This window comes from Chlorocebus sabaeus, chromosome 12, assembly GCF_047675955.1.
Source record: "Chlorocebus sabaeus isolate Y175 chromosome 12, mChlSab1.0.hap1, whole genome shotgun sequence".
NCBI lineage: Eukaryota > Metazoa > Chordata > Mammalia > Primates > Cercopithecidae > Chlorocebus > Chlorocebus sabaeus.
In genome coordinates this window covers 30,455,776-30,469,448 of record NC_132915.1, presented here as the reverse complement: position 1 = coordinate 30,469,448, position 13,673 = coordinate 30,455,776, and positions in this window count along the sequence as shown.

Genomic DNA, 13,673 nt, shown 5'->3' with positions numbered 1-13,673 from the left:
ATCACTTGGGCAAGTTGTTAACCAATTTGCACTTCCACCTTCTCAGCCTTAAAAACAGGACAACAATACTTGGCAGAGTTCTTATGACACTTAGAGGTCATGCACATAATTAATGAACTTAACACATAATGGGTACTTAATAAATTGTAACTACTACTACTAGATGCAAAGGTCTGAAAAAATAAAATTGATATAATATTGTTAGACAACACACAAGCAAATACTAAGCTGTGTGGAACTGACACGAGCGTAACAGGAGTCCAGAGAAAGAATAAAGTCGGTGAGCTGGAGCAGTCAGCTGAGTCCTTGTGGGAAAGGCAAGGAAGAGAGCTGGATCAGGAAGAACCGACAAGTCAGGAAGGGAGATTGCTGAGAACAGAGGGTGGAGGCTGTGAGAGGGTGGGTAGAACAGGGCAGAGCATGTGTATGAGGGGAGGGCACAGGGAAGGGCTGTGTTGGAGGTGGTGCCACGTTGGAAGCAATTCATCTGGTTTCTCAAAGACAGGCTGGAGAAGGGTCTTCTGTTTGGTCTGTTGCTAAGTAATGATTTTCCCAAATCTATCAAGATTGGAGAATGAGGTTTAGAATTTCTCTAATAAAAGTATTTGTTTTTTAAAAAAAAAGTTATAGGGAAGAGTGTAAAGAGATTCCATTGTCCTATAATTCTTAAGCACTGAAAACGGCATTATTTTCGGGAACTTGGATATCTGAAACAATATGTTAATTATTATGGATAATGCTGTTTTATTGGTAAGCAGTAGTTCTAAAAATAAGTAGATAGCAACTAATTATAGAGCATCTCAATATACCAGTGTTTGATGGGAACTGTGGGCACTTCAGATGACCAGGAGCACCAAACACGTCCATGATCTACCTCAAACCACCCAGAGCCTGTAGGAGGAATCTACAGTCTGCATTCAGTCCCAAAGAAAAACCCTAGAATAGACCCTCCATGTCAGAGTAAATGTGACTGGAACATGAGCAAAGTTTACAGAACCCACATTATAATATATTACCCACAAAAGCCCACTCTAGGGAAAATAAAAAAAAAAAAAAAAAAACAGCAAGCATGGAGAATGTATATAATTAGAAAGTTCCTACTTAACTCAGGTAAAAAGGCCCAGTTCCTGAAAGACCTTCACAGAGTACTGAGGATCTCAAAGGCCTAACTGCCATCTGCAATGCTGGTTCTTACATTTTTAAGGCTTGTGGTGTTGAGTGAACAGTTGAGTAAGAAAATACAACCAATCATTGTCAATGAAAAAAAAAAAAGCATCTTAATTCTTGTTGTACTTTTGACTAACCAAGAATAGAATCAAAAAGGCAGAATCTCCTAAGGGCAAAAGTTAGCCATTCTACCTCAAATTTTTATTAGGCCACCATTTCATATAAATCACATGAAAGAGCTGCATGCTCTCAGTCAGCAATATGAGCTGTGAAGTATCCAAATATCTAAGTCTGACCTAGGCACTGGAATAAAGCCCTTTGTTCTCTCAGCAAATATAGTAGGCTCTTAAAGAAACTGGTAAGTTCAAGGTCCATTTTCACAAAGAAGGAATGGTTTTATAGCAATGACCCCTCCTACCCCAGACAAGTTGCTGAGATTCTATGAGAAGGCAGAGTGCTCTCTCCCCCAGGTAATGATGTGACATTCTCCATTCATGGTGCTTTCAAATCTCAGCTCCAACCACTTGCCGTCCCATTTGTTTTCCATATCTGTTTTACCAGAGACATAGCAAAGCCTTTCATTTTTTTTTTTCCTTCAAGATCAGAGACACATCTGCAGATGGAATTTTCAAATTACGGAAGCACTAATATAATTTGTTGATGTTACTATTTTTCTTTTCACACACATGCTGGGAAGTGAAAGTTTGAATACATGAAAATCCAAACAGGACCAAGGAGGGTTTTATAATGAAAAAGAAGAAGAGGGAGAGGGACGAGGATGAGGCAGACAGGGAGAGAGGAGGTGGAGGGAGAAAAACCGAGGGAAGAAGAGACAGTAGGAGAGAGGGAGCGAGACAGAGAGAAAGAAATGGGGGAAGGGAGGAAGACAGAGAGAAAGAGAACAAAGTCCAAGGAAGATAAAAGTTTTTAAAAACTTTAACTCCTTTCATCAACCTTCATCTCTTGTCAAGAGTTCTTCACAAGATTTTTACACATGAAACTTAACTCCAGTCTGTTTAGTTAATTATGAAAAACCAACGTGGAAACCATTATTTCAGTGTGTAAATTTATTCACCAGGTGTTGTCCACCCACTGCCCTCCTGTTCTCAAGCTGACAAGAGCAGCCCCAGGCACCTGAAGAGCAGGGGATCCACAGGGAGCCAGAAGATGCCAGGTGGGAGAAGTGAGGCCCTGTTTCCCTACCCTACTGGACTTGAATTTTAAAAAGATAACAACTTGGTGAGGCTAGGACTGTATCCCAGGGTCAGTGTTAAGAGGGAACCACCTGGCTTGAAGTTTGTGTGTTTGCAAGCAGACCCACTTTACAGGCCCAGGGCACCTTTCTCCAGCTGCTCTCTGTGTTGGGTGCTAAGAGCTCACAGCTTCATTCATCTCTGAAGAAACTCCTCTTCAGATGGGAGGTTATGCATCCCCCCATACCACCTTTTATGTAGGGGGTATCTTGGAAGCCTGTACAGTGCGGTCTGAGCTCCCAGAAAAGGGCTGCCTGCCAAGCAAGTCTCTCCTATTGGCCGCTGTGTTAGCTTGGGTTCCGTAGAAGGAGAACTAAAACAGAGATTCCTGTGAAAGCTCAGGAGGAACCTGTAAGAGAGAAAGAGGAGCAGGACACAAAGGGGAAAACACTCAGCTGGGATGTGGTTGCAGCTGAAGTCAAGTTTCGGCTTTATCCTACGGGCAGTTCTGGAGCATGAATTACAACTCAGAATTACGGTCTCAGAATCAATTACCACCACTACTACCATATCATGCAGTCATTGGTTGCAGGTTGCCCCTACAAAAGATAGGAGATGCATAACCTGAAGAAAGGTTTCCCCAGATATGAGTGAAGCTGTGAGCCCTTTGCATCTGACACTTAGAGCAGCTGAATAGAGGGGCCCTGGCCCCAGAAAGAGAGCCTAGGAAGGCCACCAACCCACTGCCGAGAGCCCTGTGTTTCTCAAATTAAGTTCAATCCTTCCAGGAACAGCTTCTCTGGGATTGTGACTGGTCAGCCTGTCTAGGGAAACATATAAAAGGAAGACTCATTTGAGAGAATACAGTCTCAGTTGTTCAGTTGGTCCTGAGCTAGAACTGATCAATTCATCACCCTCATCCCACCCTAAACCATCCTAGATTCCTTCACCCTTAGTGGCTTTTCTCCTGGTCAAGATAACACCACATAGGCCACTGGCAGAGGGTTCCCATCTCATCCCTGAAGAATTTGAACCCCTAGTTACTATGCCTTTAACAGATCAGCATTCCTATAATTGTCCATTGACTGTCAGAATTGACAGGGAAGGGATGCCCCGGTGGATATCGGACTGCAGAACATTTTCCTCTCTGTCCCCATGACTTGGCAGCAACCCTACTTCCTCAAGATGATGGGGGTCAATTACCTCTGCCAATAGACCAAGTCTTATTTTTTGCCTGCTCTCCTGGCATGTTGAGTTCAAAGTGACCAGTCACAGCCACAGCTTTAAATTTAGCATAATTCCTACTCTGAACGTTTGTGGAAGTATTCCCATCTGAGAATCAGAATGTATATATCCACAGAACCTAAAATTGAAGATGGAAAACATAAATTCCCCAAGTGGGTCCCTGGGAGTGATTGGGGAGCAGGTCCCCTCCTATTTTCATCCCCTGGTTTCAAGATCCATGTATTCTACCCAGTGTCCACAAGTCAAGATGAATATGGCATCCTGAAATGTACTACCCCAGCCCCGCAGGATATCATCTGCAAGCTGGAGCCTCAGCTGTCATCTTGAAGGGGTCATGCCACCATCACACCAGGCTGCATGGCCTGGGGCAGGACCAGTGGATCCCATGGGTCTGTGCTCACCGTCATGACTCCTTTGCTATGGAGTGGGTCCCTTGCTTCACAGTGATATTTTGCAGGACCCTGTGTCCAATTTTCACTCTGTGAGCCCTCAGATAGCCAGGTGGACAGGAGCAGGAAAGAAAAACTCATGCCCAAGAGATGTGTTAATCCTGTGCAGGATGAAGTCTTGATTTTTCCCAGGTGGAAAGGTTCCAGCGTAATCAACTTGCCAGTGAGTTGGCCAAGGGAAGGGCTGGCTGACATCCTATACACGTGGTTATTTAACGACACTTCTGCAGTGGATGTTCTCTGGTGAGCATCACTATGTGATACAAAACTCCTCACACTTTATTCCTGCTCCCACATCATCAGTCATGTGCTTCTTCCTCAGACTACTTTGTCTTCTATCTTCTGACCACGCTCTCTCCAGGCCCCAACCACCAGCAAAGCCAATCACTCATGCCCATACATCTGTGGAAATGTTTACCTTGGATTACTTCTCCTTTCACACAAACTGAATGGCCAAGTTCTCTGCCTAAAGCTCCCCATCCCTGAGGATTTCCCCTCAGCACTCCTAGGCGGGGTGGTAGTCTAACAGCTGTCTATTTTTGGCTTGCACCAATATACTGTGCCCACCACGCCCAGGTTTTTTCTCTTCTATCAGCTGATCATGGGAAAACTCCCATGAAACCACAGGTGAGAGCTGAGGGAGAGCCATCCATGCAACAGTGGTAGATGGCATGGAATCCCTGTCACCTGTTCATTCAGCTACTGTGCCCTCTGAGCTTTCTTAAGCCAACCCTGGATGTAACACTTCCTTCCTGCAATGACTCATTATCTTAGGGGACATGACTTCCCAAGCTCATAATGAACACTTCTGACCACATGGCCACTTGCTGTCCTGTAATTAGACTCTCAGTCTCTATTGGAGCCCAACAGCTTGCTAACAATTACTTTTCAAATAGTGAATTGTTGTCCGCTATGGATGATATGACCTTGCTCAAGAACCCCAGGAGCTGGTTGCTCTGCTGTGACTCTTCTCTCTCTCTCTCTCTCTCTCTCTCTCTCTCTCTCTCTCTCTCTCTCTCTCTCTCTGTATGTGTGTTTGTGTGTGTGTGTGTGTATAAAACATATATATAAAAAACATAAAACCAAAACCCTCTCCTCATCCTTCACCACTGAATCCTTCCATCTGAGAATCTGAGAATCTGAGATGTTTACTAGAACACAGGATTGTTAAGTATTTCTGATACTTCATAAATGGTATGTGTCACGCTCCCAAATACTGAGATATCCTAGTTGCAGTAATTTTTAACTCATCCCTACTCTATTTTCACTGATGACTACTACCTGTTTCACCCCACCAGCACAACAAAACCACCAAAACAGTCACCCTTCCTTCCTCCCAAAATTAATGACCCCAGCTGGAATGGAGGAACAGGCTGGCAATGTGGGGGGTCCTACCTTTTTTCTGTTCCCAGTAGCCATTCCTGATGACTCCATGGCTATGCTTGCCACTGTCCTCTCAAATGACTGTCAACCGTGGAGTACAGCATAAGCCATTCTGGTAGACAGAAAGTTTGACAGCTATGGTTATTCCACAGCCCTTTCTCTAGAGGACAAATGGCCCTGCTAAGTCACTGGAGGCAGCTACAGGGTTACAAAGTTATTTCAAGGAATGACCCTCTTGAAGAATTTGTGAACTCCATAAAATCACATTCTTAACTAGCCATTCAGGCAGCATGTAGGCTCTCTGCCTCTCCCCTGACCACAGGGGTGAGTTTGACTGTTCTTAAATAAGGGTATTGTACGATGGAGAATATGGTGGCATTGCCCAGACATAAGATGCAGCCACAAACCCAAAACCTTTATGTATATTTCCATAGAGAACAGAAAAGCACATATACAAACTGGATTCCAGAAACAGCCTCAGGTCTCCCCTAAGGTAGCTGGAACCACAGATACCTACGTGGACCAAGTTTACTGTTGACCAAAACCTGCCCGTTTTAATGTGGTAATCATCTCAGCAAAGATCTATGATGTCTCGGTCCTGGTTTTAAGAAACTCAACGTTTCTACCTCTTACAATGGGCATTTCAGAGCAAAATATTTCTGATCAACATTGATGTTAGTTTTGATCTAAAAAGACCTCAGCTCCAGGCCACTTTGATGAGGTTCTTTCTCTGCTGAGAGCAAGCCCATTGCCATTCAGGCCCATAAGCATTCATTCTACTCCACTCAGGCCAGACCACTATACCGGGGCCTGACTCTAGCATAGATCACCACATAGAGGACATACCAGGTAAGTCCAGCTGCAATTGAACAGCATTGTGACTGGATTTGAATCCAAGTGTTAAGCGGAAAGGTTTAGGAGAAGGATATATCATGAAATTGAATAAAAATGTGGGTCATACCCCCTGACAGGCAGTAAATCATTAGTCTAAAATTACATTTTCAGTTTCTGCTTTAATTTCTTTTTGAGCTCTAAGTTTGCTGAAAAAAATTGGGAATCTCAATAGGGGACAAACTAACTGATTTATTTGTTTTTCAAAGGTTTCAAGGGCTTGCAAAAGAAACGTGATTTTAATTTACAGCTTTTAAAAGTCGCTCTGCTTGAAGTGGTTTGCACATTAAGGTTGTCGCTATATGTCAGCACGGCTTGTTGAAAAGTTTAAAATTCAGTCTTTAAACTGTTGGTGGTGGTTGTTATTTCTTTGGTTGGTTATACCTAAGTAGTCATATAACCAGCCTGACCAGTGCCTGTCTCCCCGCCTGCGACCCAACTGACTTGACAGCCGATTTTAGTATTATTGTTGAAACAACCTAAGAGTGGTTCTGGCTCCCAAATCCCTAAAAATTAAACATTGAGGGCAAAATTTATAACTGTATAAACTAACTTCAGACCTGTACCCTTGACTTACCATCCAGTTCTTATCAGCTCTCAAGATAGACTTATTAGAGTAGAACTATAGAATAAAATTTGTATTCCTTGGTTGACATTACTCAGTGGTAGGTATATCCCTGACTATCTGCTCCCTTATCTATGAGAGGAATTAGTGAGATGGGAAATGGAAGGTTTAAACCAGGGTCAAACTTTAGCTAATGTCAGATGTAATTTGTCTACTTGTAGGAGAACCATATGTAGATCTTACCCCAAAGGTCTCCTTCTATTCTAACTCATCATAGACACAACTGTTAGGGAGTAGTCAATGCTTGTACTTCCTCCACTTCCCAGGTTTTATTCCCTGTTAATCATGGTAATTACATGAAAGCAAAAGAGAAAAAAATAGTTCCCATTCTTTCTGTCTTCAATTGGTCTCTCTTTCCCTTCTTCTCCCTCTGAAAACAGTGAAAAGAACCTTTTCTCTAAATTAGCCATTCTTCAGAAACCTCTTTTCATTCTAGACTTTTGCCTTTTCTATCTGTTTCATGCTCTAATCCTGCATGTTGCAAGCTCAGAAGGTCATTGTCAATGTTGGTATCTAAAACTGGATGAGCTGCCTTCTGTGCGTGAGTTATCTATCATTGAAGGGGTTCAAACAGGTGTCAAATGACATATGTCTGTGATATTATGGAGCAGAGAGTTGAATCAGATGGATCTAAGGTCATTTTCAGCTCTGAAATTCTATGTCTGATTGTTGAAAACCAGTTTCGCCAGCCACTTTAAACTATTGAAATACATGGTGTTGCATTAATAGCAATAAGCCACCTCCAACTGCTAGTATAGACACCCGAAGTCACTCCTAGTTGTTTCTAGGGGTCTCTAGGGATGTTTCACATGTTCTTGCAAGTCCTATTAACCATGTCTGGCCCTTTCCTTCTCTCCTGCTCCACCTCCTGTTACCATTGCTTTCTGCTGAAACCTCTGATACACTAAACTGCTAGTAGACACTTGTTACGGTTTCCAGAACACACTGCCCAGTTGCCCTTACCAAGCACCATCAACCTTGCTGGCCACTGCCACCACTTCCACCAGGTGCTGCCTCTGATGCATGGAAGCCTCCAGGTGCCAAAGCAGGCCTGGATTCTCTTCTCTTCAATGAGTAGAAGTTGGGCTGCAGTTCAGGCAGAAGGGAAGAGAATGTCACTCTCCCATAGGTGATTACACTCTGCTCCATGGGTATTGTGGTGGATTGAATTACTGGTCTCGCTTTTGGGCTCCTCTCTAGTAGTAACACACATCCACATCCTTACTATGACCTCATGATGAGCAGAGTGTATTCCCTGCCCTTTGGCTTTTGCCTTGACCACATGACTTGCTTTAACATGAGCTTTCAGTAAATAAGACGTGAGCAGATGCTTCAAGTGTGCTTCTGCTATCACTGTGCAAATCCGTCTTGGGTAGCCTGGGCTCCAATATGAGACACAGAAGAAAAAACCACCTGTAGACCCACAGCCTGCATCACAGCCACCCCCACCAACCTACAGAACCAGGGGTAGGACAATAAATGATCACTGAATTAAGCCACTGAGTTTAGAGGTGGTTTGTGATGCAGCATTATTGGGGCAAGAAATATCTGATAAAGGTATTAAAGTAACACTGTTTATAAAATTGCACTGTCATAAAACCCTTGATATCAAGATGAGTCTTATATTTTCTTTGTCTTTTGCAACTTCCATAAAACTCAGATACAATAAATGGAAGACTGGGCTGTTCACAAATCTGAAAGTCAAATATGATGCTTGATCTAGAGTTCCTTTTCTGCTTTGATGACTGAGGCTTTGTTATTGAGCTGAGCTAAACAGTGGTTTCTAAACTGAGTTTCCCAGATCTCTACAGATGTTACTGAGGAAGCAGAAAGACATTCACAGAGGACAGGGGTTGGGTCCCTGTGTGGGGGAGGCTACCACTCCCCCAGCCACTTCTTCCAGAACAGCTCCGCTTTAGCCTTCAATATACTGATGGCCTCCACAGGACTTCTTTGAAGAAGTGGTTCCTCTGCTTTAAAAAAAAATCAAAGCTTAAAAATTATGGTTAAGAAATTGCACATTTTTCAACCTTTTAAGGAGGGATTCTCGAGTGCCTCCGAATTGTCCAGAAATCCTACTCTGTTTTCCTAGTCAACACACCCTCCCTCTCTCTGTAATGATTATTTCATACCTTCCCTCCTCAAACCTCTAATATCCCAATACCCTCCTCCCTCTCTAATGAAAACTTTGCTTATTTCACTAAGATCTGGCATACAGTGGGTGCTCAATAAGTATTTGTTGAATGAATTTAAAAGGTGTTATATGAATGGTGCTGCTACTGGGTGCAGTTACTGAGGGACTGTTCTAAGTGCTCTGTGTACGTTTTCGCAAAATGCGCGCACACACACACACACACACACACACACACACAAATGGACCCTCAGAGTGGTACTACTACTGCTGTATCACAGTTGAAATTCTGAGAGATAATATAGCTTGCCCAGGATCACAAAACTACTCATATGAGAGCTGGAGGTGGTTTTCAGGAGTTAGATACCAGACTTCACACTAACCTCTACTCTCTATGATCAAATCAGTGGTCTCTCCTACCAGAAACAGACTCTAGATTCCAAGGCCTGTTTGGCCTTCAGAGAAGATAAATTCAGAAAAGCTTCTAAGTCCAGAGGCCAAAGTGGCAGAGTGTTTGTAGGACATGTGAAGCGGCAAGGCGAGAAGCCAATAGGAAAGTTTCCACAAACTAGATGTTCCAGGCCACACCAAGCCAGCATTTCAATGGGAAACAAATTTACATGAATAGTCATGACTTTGCTGGCTGGCTTTCCTCCTGCAAGTGGAATAACTGAATTCACCACAGATAACCCTGCCCACTGCTGGTAATTTCTGTGAGTCCTCAGGGAATATCATCAATTTGTTCCTAAATAAGCCTTGTTCACTACCACATGGCTTCTGCCAGTTTCTTCTTTCTTCCTCCATCCTTCAGTGCTGTCTACCAGTAAAGCCAGGAATGCCCACAAAGACCCACAGAGACTTCCTGGGGAGCCCTAGGTGTTCTGCCAGGCCCCACCATCCACTGCACATCATTGCTGCCTGCTAGATACTGTGGCTTCTGCCACGCAACCCGGTTTCTGCCAAATTTCGGCCAACTCTGCCCGCTACCACTGCCTCTTCCTCAGGATCCACCAGTGTCTGCAAAGCACCCTCACCTGAGTCACCAGCTGGTACAGTCATGCTCAGGTCTGCAGGGTAACCAAAGCCTCCTGGTGTCCTGGGAAGAAACGGGAAGAATGCTTCTGACTTTTCCTTTAAGGACACATTTTCCATGTGGATCCCAAAGCAGAGAGACTTGTGGCCCCAGTAAATTATAAAGTGTTAAGTGAAACAATGTTTCCTATTTAGCACTCAGAGATGAGTTTGGTTGGAGCTGACTGAGCCAGAGGTGGCGATGGGAGGTGCAGGAACCTGGGGCTAGATACCACCTCATTGGACATAAATCTCTCCTTTCTTCTTGTATGCCTAAGGCTTTGGTGCTGAACAAGTTGTCTGCCTGCCTCCCTCTTTTCCAGGAGGACCTCCCAGACCTCTGTCTATAGATTTATGTAAACTTGTCATTCAAGGGCATCTTCTAACCATACCCTTGCTTCTGACTCACTAGAGGTGGCATCCCTTTGGGATTTTATTCCACCAAAAAGCGGCTATCTTCAGTGAAACTAATAACATGATTTCTGACTTCCTGAGTCTCAGGGCTTTGCCCAGAAAGCATTCCTTTTATAATGTGTTCTGGATTGCTGACAATGCATTGCCTAAGCAGTGCTTTATAGATAGAGATGCATAATTCTACTCACTGTTATCGCCCTGTGTCACTTTTCCAGATCCAGCCCATTGTAAGCTTGGTTTCCTCAGTACCAGAAGGCAGGTTCCTTGCCAAACACAGCTGATCTACTTTGCCCACCCATCTTCCTTGCACCAGAAGTTTGGATATAAGAACCACAAGGACACTAGGCCTGTGTCCAGCACCTCTCTGAGTTTGGTGCCAACTGGCACCATTCCCAAAAATGTAATGCCATGGATGTGTCACACTGTCACACCTAAGCCATCCACCTATATTCAAGTTCTTGGGTCAGGGATAGCACCAAGGGACCATCTTGGCATCCAATTTATTAGCAGTAGTGCTTCATACTGCCTTGAAATTTTATTTGCTACCATCCCCTGTCAGCAGGAAAGAAATCTACAATTAGCTATGTCTGCTGGGGAGCCCAGATAGGTAATGACACCCTGTGGTACTGAACCATCTTCTCATCAACTTCAAACATCAGAGCCTGAGTTGGGGCTTTAGTTAATACTTCTCTCAGAGCTACAGCTTCATATACAAGCCTCTAATTTTACTAAAGGTGAAATTCAGAGGATACTAAAGTCTCTCCTGCAACATTTATTTTGTCTATTTCTGGCACGCCCAATCCACAATACCACAGACATGGAGACACAGCTAAATTCTAGCAGCAGATTCTCCCTCTGGAAACACCCTGCAGAGACATTCGGAATCCCCAGAGGGGTCAGCGCCAGCATCTGGGCTCTGTTCATGAAGAGGCTGAAGAGGAATACCAGGTGAGGTAGGTTAGATGATTACCTAGTAAATGGTCACTCCACCCCCACCTCCATCGGCAGATACTTCCCAGCTCCACTGACACTGGGCTTGTCTGTGACTCTCTGTGGCCCAGAGAATGTGGGTGGCAGTAAGTGTCAGCAGGTCTGAGCCTTGGTCCCCCAAGAGCCATGATGTGTTTCCATAACTCCTGTTGGTGGCTACCCATTCATCTGGAGCCCCAGAAGGAACACAGCCAGAGACTAGCCACCACACAGACCTGCAGTGAAAACAAATGTTTATCACTGCATGCTGCTACCTCTGGGGTGGTTTATTCAGTAAGCAGCAAATGCTGACTGGTTTGTTACAAGTCAAAGGTGGGTACAGCTTGGGGAGCAGGTTCACAGAGGGTGGGTTGGTCTAGGCATGGGTGTTAGCTGTAGAGAGAGATTCATAGACAGTAAGGCAGGGCTGGGCCTGCTCAGCACGCTGAATGGAGCTCTCTCAGGAAAGGAGAAGCGGCGACCCTGCCTGTGTCCACAGCCACCCCACTGCAGCAGTGGGTGTTCTTTTTTTAGGTGGGGAGGGAACTCTGTCCTCAGCATAACTTCTGGCCACCATGTCTTGACGAGGTCCTCGTCAGTAGGAAACTCGTTCCCTCCTTTCCCTTTCTTCTCCCTCCCCAACCACCACAGGAAACCCACCTGCTGCAGCCATAAGGACTACCAGCTGTGCCACATGGACCTCTGAACCATACCTGGGCTTGCACATTCCTAACCAAGGTGGAGCTACCAAGACATTTTCCTCCATTCTACTCAAGCTAAAGAATCTAGAAACATGGGGTTTCAGAAGTCTGTAGCTAGATGGCATGTGGATACATTCAGTTGAGTGGGATGTGGCTAAACATTCTTAGGGGCCCAATCTGACACCACCAATGTCTTCAAGAACATTCAATAAGGGCCAGTCCCACTCTTGGTGAGTCGCCCAAAACCATGTCAGATCCAACTGACTGCTTCAGGCTCAGTCTGAGCAGTAAGCCAGGCTAGTGCTTAGAGAGTAGAGCCTGATAGAGAAGATTATGGTGGGGGCCTGCTCAGCTTAGAAACTATAGCATGGAGGTCCACCAGCCTCAAAGAAGGTAGACAAACATACTCCCTCAAAAATATGCAATTAGCAGCCAGCTTCTGATGCTCTGGAAGTCCACAGTCTCTTGTTTGGTTTTATTTGGTAGGGGATGAGGAAGGGTTAAGGGATGAAGGTAGAAGAAAGTATTATTCAGGTCTCCCAGGAAGAAACTTAAGCAAACCCAATGCATAAAGCTGTAACATTTTTAATTGTTAAAAAATAGAAGTTAAGAATTTTAAACTTAAAAGGAGATAATATAGAAGAATTCAGCACAATGGTTGCTATTTATTTATATTAGCCACCCCAGAATCATAACAGTAGGATATTTTCATAGGAAAATATGATGAACTGGCATTATAAGGTGAGACATCCTCCTTTGGATCTCCTGTCCCTATCAATTTTCTCAAAGCCAAAGCCAACCATATGATGCAGAATGAGAAGATGCTTCTGAAAGAGTGGAAGAAAAAAAAATAGGAAAGCTATATAAACCACACCATACTGGGCCGTGCCATTGACATCATCATAGGACACAATGGGACCAACAGGAGAGGAATTAAAGCCCCCAAGGGAACAAGGCAGAGCTTCTCAGGAAGACTCATCTGTCTCTGTCCAAGGAAAAGAATGTTTCTACCATAGTGACAAAAAACTCATGATGATGCACGAGAGTGAATCCCAAAGCTGGCCAGGCCAGCATGGGAGAGTCACTCCCCTGAGCTGACAGAGAAGAGCCCAACACCAGCCCAACTATGATGGGCAGAAGCATGAGCAGAAGGGGCTGGTTTATATAGACTGCCTGTTCCCCAAGATTTGGGGCTCTTTTTATTATCCTGTTCAGTAACCTGCAGAAAACTCCAATGCCCAAATTACAAATGATAAGCTTGAGAGATGATGGGAGTAAATGGTCTTCCATACCTCTCAGGTAAGAATCCTAGAGTAAGGGGTGGGAGTGGTAAGACTTAAGCAGCCACATGTTCATAAGAATTACCTGGGAACTTGTTATAATGCATACTTTTCGAACTTCTCCAAGATAGTCTAGAACAGAGTCCCCTGATAA